We start from the raw sequence: 10,395 nt of genomic DNA on the forward strand, positions 1-10,395 counted from the left end.
ATGCAAAATAACGTCGTCTAGGGAGGTCTTGATCCACTTTTCGATTATTTTTTATCTATTTGAAGATATCACATAATTACTGTAAAATTAGCGGTATTTTAATTGCGCAGTGATAGGGACTCTTAGTGCATATTGTTTCATCCAAAAGCATATTGTTTCATACCAGTTCTCAAACTTGGGCCCACAGATAGGGTTGGCAACTTCTGGAAATGGAAATGGAAATAGTGGACACCCTTCTGGAGTAGGTACGTATAATCTTAGGTTTGTGACACCATCGCTCCTGAAAGTGGTTACTTCACATAAAATTGAGCGATTAAGACTTCGAATTTAATAACTTTAGTTACTTTTGAAGCATTTAGTAAACGTACTTATTCCAGTTTTGGTTGAACCGGCATATGTATCGTTTTTAAAACAGAAAAGCAAATATAATTGGTGAGGTGATTTTAGTTTAGCGTCCCTTTTCAGCAGCGAGGCTATATGAGACGTGGACCTACTGATTAACGTGGAATCCGAACCACATGAGCTCCCGCCGGGAATCGAACCCGGGTCTCCCACGCCAAAGGCGCGTACGCTAACCGCTTAGCCACGAGGGAGCTCACAAATATAATTGGCAAACATAATTATGGGATGCACAAAATATAGCCTACTTGAAAAATAAGTTTTACCTGCTTCGCTAGGGATGGTACCATCTTATAATGTTTACATACTTTTACTGGTTCTGGATGAATTATTTAATTGGAAGATGTAGCTGAGGATGAAGTAATGCTAACTGCGCTCTTGAAAATGTACCTTTGATGACCTTCAGCAGCAGGGACGTATGCAGGGGGTGGGTCCTGGGGGTCCGGACCCCCCTTGAAATTTCTACTTTTGTGTAAATTTAGCTTAATTTTAGGGGCAATTTTTAATATAAAATACCCTCATATTGAGTTTGGACCCCCCCGAAATAAATTTCTGCGTACGCTACTGTTCAGCAGTTTTGATGACATCAGTAAGATTTCCCTGTCTTCAATTCTTCAGCAAATTCCGCGCACGACAGTCAACATCAAAGCGAATTATAAGCTCCTCTTTAACCATGTTAATCGATAAACGATTCCTTTCATCACTCCAAAATAATCTTAATAGATCAGACAATAGAACCAATAATATGAAAAATTACCAGTCATTTAACATGTAGTTTTGAGGTCATACCGGACAGCACACAAGCAGGCCGAACACCAAAATGTCCGGTAAAATAGCGGACGGTTGGTAACCCTATCTACAGACCTAATGGCAAGTAAGGACGGCTTTAGATTACGGACGGCCACAAAGTTCCGGTTCCGGCTGAACCGGTTCCGCGAGGAACCGGTTCTGAAAACAGAACCGGTTTCAGACCTGGATCCGAAGAACCGGTTCCGGAACCGGATCTTCTAGAACCGGATCCGTTCAGACCCGAAAACCGGTTCCACCAGGAACCGGTTCTGGCCATCCCTACTTTAGATATGGGTTCAGTGTTTCAATAAGAGGTTTGATTTCCTTTAACCCTCTCTTCAAACTAGAAATGAAAGGAATCTACTATAAGTACCGGTTTTCAATACTGATTCGGATAGAGCAAAAATGGTAATATCCATTAAGTGTCTGAAGAATACATAATCTCTATCCTGATAAATTCTCTACTAAAACCGGAAGTCATAGAAATTCACTACAACTTCTGGTTCCAATATCGATCTACATAGAGCAGAAACTATAAGAGCAGTAGCGGCGATTGCACGTTATAACTGTTGAGAGGGGGGGGGGGGAGCAAGACATGATCTGAATATTTCTATATCAACAGCTTTCCTGGGTGTTTTGTTTGACGAAAGATTGTATAACTAATAGGATGCATCTTTTCAGTTAAAATACCGTATATCGTATTTCATATTTTATTAAGTAAATTGACAAGAGCAACGCAAGTAGGTACTAGCCCTTTGTACTCTTAAACAACGAAAGTGTAAGAAGAGATTTGATTCCTTGCTCATGAACATCTTAAAATTCTGTCTGAAAAACTTGTGTGATCAGATTATTTAATAACAAATTTGCAAAACAAATAAATAGAAAGGATAATATTAATCATAGTAATGAATAATGAGGCTTGTTCTGCAAAAGTTCTATTGAAACTAGGGATTAATGAACAACTTACATTTTTAATTCCACACATGCTATTAAATGTATGTTATTACTCTTAGAAAATGAAAGACAGTAAATACTACAAGCATATGCTACGACATTTAAAGAAATACGCAATTGAATTAATTGTCTTGAATCGCAATTAAAATGCAATTTCTGTAGGTTCCTTATCTCTACAGCAAAACAAAGAACCAATACGTACTCACGCAACGGCAAATATTGTATGGCACCATTTTTTTTCTATGAACAAGCAATACATACAAAAACTTTGATTTCCAAATAAAACTATATACATTAAGGGGTCACTTCAAAAAAAAGGGGCAGCAACTGCCCCCTTGCCTCCCGAATCACACCCCTGTACCTAGGTATAAAAATACTGAGGAGAGGCTTGGAATCAATTAGCATTCTAAGAATAGACACCGTCCTATTCCTTAACCCTTTATTAAAACCGGAAGTGACGGAAATCAACCACTTCCTATTTTAACACTGATCGCTACATACTCAACGAGAAGAGGTTTTCTGAAATCAATTAAACGTCTGAAACCGGAAGTAGTAGAAATCTAGTACCAGTTCCGGTTTCTATATTAAGTAAGAAAATATGCTATAGAAGCTAAACTCCATCACGTGGTGTGCATGTGCCAGCATTGTTTATTTTAGTATTTAACATACAGATAATTATCAAAAACTGAAACAACTGTAGTTTGCTTGAGGGGGCACGGTGACTCAGTGGCAGAGCACGGGGTACCGGATTCGATCCCAGGCCAAGTAAGTTTATGGTGGTCAACATCGTGTCGTAGGGTTTTCTGGCGTTCCTCCTCTTTCCTCCTACATTCTCATTCCATCATCATTGACTTGCCTTAATCCTTATAGGATTTCCACTTTTTGATGTAAATTTTAGACTTTCACTCAAACAGCTACTACTTCCTTACTATTTAACATAGCATCATGGTCCTTGTTTATTTCAGGATAAAGCGTACTTTTTAACGGTACCACTCGCTTGTCTGTATTATACACCAAAAACAGGGAATCGGGAAAAACCGGAAGATTTTTCGAAAAAAAATTGTTTGAACATTTTACGCCCCTCTGGCGAGGGCCTGGGTTCACGTAGGGATCTGATTTTTTAAAAAACAATACGTTGTTACCTGCATAATATGTGTGCAAAATTTCAATCTTGTATCTTGAAAACTGAGGTCGAAAGAATTTTTTTAATGTCTGAAGATTACCCATTTTTTCATATATAAATATACATATGTATGTATATATATACATAAAAATACTTAAAAAATGTACTGCCTCATTATTATTTGACCTAGAGTCATGATTCAACTGCCATTTTCTTCAGCATAAAGAGCCCTTTTTAACGGTTTTACTCACGTGTAGGTATCATGCACCTGAACCGGAAAATTCGGGAAATGCCCGGAATGTTTTTTTGAAAATCCCTCGGAAGACTTTGCCCCTCTGACCCGGGCCTGGGTTAACATGGGGATCTGAATTTTATTTTAAAAAGAATTTTGTTATGTACATAATATGTGTGCAAAATTTCAATCTTGTATCTTGAAAACTGAGGTCGAAAGAATTTTTTTAATGTCTGAAGATTACCCATTTTTTCATATATAAATATACATATGTATGTATATATATACATAAAAATACTTAAAAAATGTACTGCCTCATTATTATTTGACCTAGAGTCATGATTCAACTGCCATTTTCTTCAGCATAAAGAGCCCTTTTTAACGGTTTTACTCACGTGTAGGTATCATGCACCTGAACCGGAAAATTCGGGAAAAGCCCGGAATGTTTTTTTGAAAATCCCTCGGAAGACTTTGCCCCTCTGACCCGGGCCTGGGTTAACATGGGGATCTGAATTTTATTTTAAAAAGAATTTTGTTATGTACATAATATGTGTGCAAAATTTCAATCTTGTATCTTGAAAACTGAGGTCGAAAGAATTTTTTTAATGTCTGAAGATTACCCATTTTTTCATATATAAATATACATATGTATGTATATATATACATAAAAATACTTAAAAAATGTACTGCCTCATTATTATTTGACCTAGAGTCATGATTCAACTGCCATTTTCTTCAGCATAAAGAGCCCTTTTTAACGGTTTTACTCACGTGTAGGTATCATGCACCTGAACCGGAAAATTCGGGAAAAGCCCGGAATGTTTTTTTGAAAATCCCTCGGGAGACTTTGCCCCTCTGACCCGGGCCTGGGTTAACATGGGGATCTGAATTTTATTTTAAAAAGAATTTTGTTATGTACATAATATGTGTGCAAAATTTCAATCTTGTATCTTGAAAACTGAGGTCGAAAGAATTTTTTTAATGTCTGAAGATTACCCATTTTTTCATATATAAATATACATATGTATGTATATATATACATAAAAATACTTAAAAAATGTACTGCCTCATTATTATTTGACCTAGAGTCATGATTCAACTGCCATTTTCTTCAGCATAAAGAGCCCTTTTTAACGGTTTTACTCACGTGTAGGTATCATGCACCTGAACCGGAAAATTCGGGAAAAGCCCGGAATGTTTTTTTGAAAATCCCTCGGAAGACTTTGCCCCTCTGACCCGGGCCTGGGTTAACATGGGGATCTGAATTTTATTTTAAAAAGAATTTTGTTATGTATGATCTGTCAGGAAAGTAAATGTACACCTATTTTTCGAGTCTGGCATTCCTGCGCTCCATCCGTGGAGAGTATGAGAATTAAATCAATCAAATGTTTACTGAGGGGCAAAAAGAAAAGCTTAATCTGAATAAGACATTGCAGAGGGGCACAAGCTGTGAAAACGAATAGTGCATAGTGTAAATAAAGGACGACACCGAAAGAGAAAGCCAGAAACAGCTGTTAAACTTACAAAAAAAGAGTAAAAATTGTCGAAGTGGGAACATAAAACACAAATATAACAAGCACACCGACAACTAAACGATCACCATGCCATGATCTTGGTATAGTGGTTAAGGTGCTGGCTTACGAACGCAAAGGTCGCCAGTTCGAATCTTAAGCGAGGACATTTTAAAAATTTTTGTTAATAATACATACAACTCATGAGAGATGGTAAAAGAGGTCGTATTTAGTTTTTCGTAGCAATTATTATTGGTAATGTTTAGTACTGATAATACTTTTTGTCTTTGCGTATTGCTTTTATTCTTTTCTTCATTTCCAAAGAGAAGAATATCCGAACAAATGCCACCAAAATTCCTCATATTTTGAATGTAAACGCCTTTTGCAATTAGTGAAGAACAAAAATTGAACGTTCCGATGTAGCTGCAAAAAGTAAAAGGAAAAACATGGAAGTGGACCATACTCATGGTTATTAAAAATACAATTTCTACATGCCTTACACCTCTGGACCACGTTTCTACGTTAGCAAGTAAGAGGCTTGTGTTTAGGTTAGGGTGGTCAATACGTTTTGCAAAGGGGCCCGGTTTAGCTCTGACGCACCACAGGTGCGAGAAGGGAGAAAAACACTTTTTCTCTCTCCCTCTGTGTGTCTATTTATCTATCTATTTGTATATATATAACGCTATTTGTGAATGCCATAACCACCCTAATTTTCAGCGGATTGAGACGAAACTTGGCACAAACATTAATTGTTGAAATATCTTGATGAGTTCGTTAACCAGAATAATCAGATGAAAATGTTCAAAATGGTGGCCCTTCAAACTCTTAAAAAGTTCCAAGGGAACCAAATTTCACCCATAAATAGGTATTCAGAAAGTTTGAATAAATTTTCCTTTTACTGAAATATTTGTGTGCAGAAACTTATTGAAATATTGGACCCGATTAATCGCCTAAAGAAGGTTCACGCCCTTTCGCTACGGTCAGTTTTTTTTTTTTTTTTTTTGCAGGAGGGGGTTATTTTCCTATCGGAACAAGATGATTGTTAGCGATGATATGAAATTACACATTGAAAGTGAAGTAACTTGTGAAACGTGTTATTTGAAAGAATAATATAATAAATGTGCATTCCTCTAACACAGAGAACTGTAAATCATGTATTTCGAGTTCGGGAGCCTGAATGGCGAGGAGTGTTATTTGATTTGCTTTTTAGTAACACATTGCATTGCAAATAACGGTAGGCAACATTAGTGGTAAGTAAAATAATAATAATAATAATAATAATAATAATAATAATAATAATAATAATAATAATAATAATAATAATAGGTGTTGTTTGTGGCAAGGTAATATCTTAATCAATTCTTCTTCAAACGTAATGATTGTAACGCCATATCTCCCTTACAAACAAAATATTAGCAATTTATATCGAGAGAATGAGAAACTGTAGAGCGATGGGAGCAACGTTGGACAGTGTGCACTCATAGTACTCAGAAAAGTAAGCGATTTCAATGCAAAAGGAACGACGAGTCATTGTCATGGATACTCATGGGGTCACGGCAGAGCCCTCTTTAGGCAAAGTGTCAATAACTTATATCGAGAGGTAATACTGGGATGGGACCAACTTTAGACACCGTGGACCCATAAAGCGCATCGAAAAAAATAGGGGGGGGGCGCCAGCCAGCCTTACTTATTTCCACATAATAATATAAAATTATGTTGTCGAAATACGCACACGAGTTAGCTACTAATATTTCATATTATTATTATTATTATTATTATTATTATTATTATTATTATTATTATTATTATTATTATTATTATTATTATTATTATTATTATCGACAGCGTCTTTTCATTACGTGTGCGTGTTTGACATGAAGCCAAAGAGAAGATCCATCATTCGTAGAAAGAATAATAGTCAGTTACTTTAACTGTGAACGACAGCGAGAAATACGAAAAGAGTGGGCTACCTGTAGCGTAAAGAAGCAATATTTTCTCTCAAATCGATAAAAAATCAAGCCGAGATTGATTCGAACTCGCATGGACGGCGCGAAAAGCCAGTGCTTTGTCCACCTTTTTTTTAAAAAAAACTGACTCACTGATAGTGTTTCAGTAACTTACTTATTGCTAATTTTACTTGCTTCACTCGTTTAACTTGCTTTTTCTAATAACTTATAACGACAGGGACACGAAAACAAAAACATCGAGAACAGTTAAAAATCATGGATGCTCTCCCGCCGGGAATCGAAACCGGAACTCCATACACCAAAGGCGCACGTGCTAACGACTAGACCAGCGGGAAGGGCACCACTCTCTCCCTGTGTCGTTAGGGATTACGACCACTGTCTTGCCAGCTATCACTTCTGTGGGTTGTATATTATGATCACATGTTTCTTCTCTGCTGGAAGAGTAAAACCTACATTATATGTAATACATGAGGTATTTAGACCTACATGCTCTTCATATAATGTAATAAAAGGGTCATGCTGGGAATAAGAAAAAGAACATTCCTTGGACAAAACGGAAACTGTTGGCATCAGAAATATTTATCTACGAGGCATGCGCAGTAGTATATTTCAGAATAGTTACTGTTTTGTTCAGTAAACGAAGAAAGGGGTATAAAAAAGCAAATATGTCGCGTCAACGAGATCGACCAGATTTGACAGGGGCGGAAGCAGATGTATAGTAATACAACAACTTCGCTCAGTTGATACGAGCCGAGCCGGTTGATATCACTACCCGAGTTGGTCTTCTGCTTGGGCTCAAGAATTCGACCGTGCAGGTCTCAGCCTTAATTTTAAGAACTACAGTATATACTTATATTTGTGATTACGACATTTGAGGCTGTCTCGTAATAATAATAAAAAAAACTCTTGTCTTCTCGTTATCTAGACGAGACGAGATACACTAAAATTGCCCCACGAGATGCACTAAAATTACGAGAGGAGACGCACCCTTGCCGTGAGCAACACTAAAAGTATCCCACATTACTGCCTACATTTCTCATGGCTTTCGGTTTCCAGTCTAATCAGGCCATTATTTTAAAACGAGTTAAAACGAGCTGAACGAGCGAGAGAACCATTATAAAACTCGACTCAACTCGAAACTCGACCTCGAAAACAGCGCCTTGGCTTGGAACTCAACTCAAGAAAAATACCTTTGACTCGACTCGGATTGAACTCGAGTCGAGTCGAATGTTGGCTCGACTGCTTCTCATCCCTATTCGTATTTGTATTTTGTTTCCACTTCAACAATTTCTACTCTTTTTTTTCTTCGTTTACCTATTGTTTCTGGATTTCTCTGTCGGTGTCGTCCTTTATTAACACCATACACTATTATTATTCCCAGCTTGTGACCCGCTTCAATGTTTTATTCAGTTTAGGCTTTTCTCCTTACATTGACTTGACATGTGATTGATTTAATTCTCACTTTCCGCGCACGACCGATGAAAATGTTTTATTATTATTATTATTATTATTATTATTATTATTATTATTATTATTATTATTATTATTATTATTATTATTATTATTATTATTATTATTATTATTATACTATTGAACTTGCACGGCGAAATTACTGTATAATACGATATCATTTCAGTAATTTTATTCCATTGTATGTTATTTAATTTATTAATGGGCACTAAATTGTCTCCAGATCAACGAATAAATTAACTACGGCATGCACTTTGGTGGAAATATCATTACATGAACATGTTTGGAACGAACCAATAATCTTATTGTATTGATATTTCCACCAAAGTGCATGCCGTAGTTAATTTTTCGTTGATCTGGAGACAATTTAGTGCCCATTAATAAACTAAATAACATACAATGGAGTAAAATTACAGAAATAGTATCGTATTATACAGTAATTTCGCCGTGCAAGTTCAATAGTATAATAATAATAATATTAATAATAATAATAATAATAATAATAATAATAATAATAATAATAATAATAATAATAATAATAATAATAATACATTTTCATCGGTCGTGCGCGGAAAGTGAGAATTAAATCAATCACATGTGAAGTCAATGTAAGGAGAAAAGCCTAAACTGAATAAGACATTGAAGCGGGTCACAAGCTGGGAATAAGAATAGTGCAGGGTGTTAATAAAGGACGACACCGAAAGAGAAATCCAGAAACAGCAGGTAAAAGGAGAAAAAAGAGTAGACATTGTTGAAGTGGAAACATAAAATACAAACACGAATAGGGATGAGCACAAGTCGAGCCAAAATTCAATTCGACTCGAGTACAATTTGAGTCGAGTCAAAGGTAATTTTCTTGAATTGAGTTCCGAGCCAAGTCGCTGTTTTCGAGGTCGAGTTTCGAGTTGAGTTGAGTTTGATAATAGCTCGCTCGCTCGTTCAGCTCGTTTTAACTCGTTTTGAAATATTGGCCTGATCAGACTGGAAAGCAAAAGCCATGAGAAATGTAAGCAGTAATGTGGAATACTTTTAGTGTTGCTCACGACAGAGGTGCGTCTCATCTCGTAATTTTAGTGCATCTCGTAGGGCAATTTTAGTGTATCTCGTTTCGTCTAGATAACGACAAGACAAGAGTTTATTATTAATATTATTATTACGAGACAGCCTCAAATGTCGTAATCACCAATATAAGTATATACTGTAGTTCTTAAAATCAAGGCTGAGGTCTGCACGGTCGAATTCGTGAGCCCAAGCAGAAGACCAACTCGGGTAGTGATATCAACCGGCTCGGCTCGTATCAACTGAGCGAACAGCTCGAGTCGGCTCGGTTGGGATGAGCCGATGACCCGAGCCGGCTTAGTTGGAACAAGCCATCGACTCAGCTCAATTGAGCCGATGGCTCGAGGTTTCTCGGTTGGGATGGGTCACCTACTCGGCTCATGTGAACCGTTTCGAGCCAGCTAAGTTGAAACTAGTTCATCAGCACGTTTCGACTCAGCTCAACTAAGCAGATGGCTCAAATCGGCTCGGTGTGGTGAGCTGTTGGCTCGGCTCACTTCTCGATTCGGTTCGATATTGAATGAGCTGGAAGCCGAGCCGCTCGAGCCGTTGAGAAGTCCAAACCCGGTCCCAGCTGTTTTGAATATGTTTGGATGAAGCCTATAACTTTTAACAAGTTTTTGCTCGAGCCCGAATACTTGCCCCTTCGGAACTCAAACCCAGAACGTGACCGATGTCCTTGCCTCCTGAAGACTTCCAGACGACCGAGATCGACAGTCAATTAGCTTTTACTATTCAGATACAAACCGTATATCTTTTAAAGATTATACATGGAGTTGATATAATAATAATAATAATAATAATAATAATAATAATAATAATAATAATAATAATAATAATAATAATAATAATAATAATAATAATAGTTTAAAACTTGTCCTGAAATTTGGC

This window comes from Thermobia domestica, unplaced genomic scaffold, assembly GCF_964235325.1.
Source record: "Thermobia domestica unplaced genomic scaffold, izTheDome1.hap1.1 HAP1_SCAFFOLD_882, whole genome shotgun sequence".
Taxonomy (NCBI): Eukaryota; Metazoa; Arthropoda; class Insecta; order Zygentoma; family Lepismatidae; genus Thermobia; species Thermobia domestica.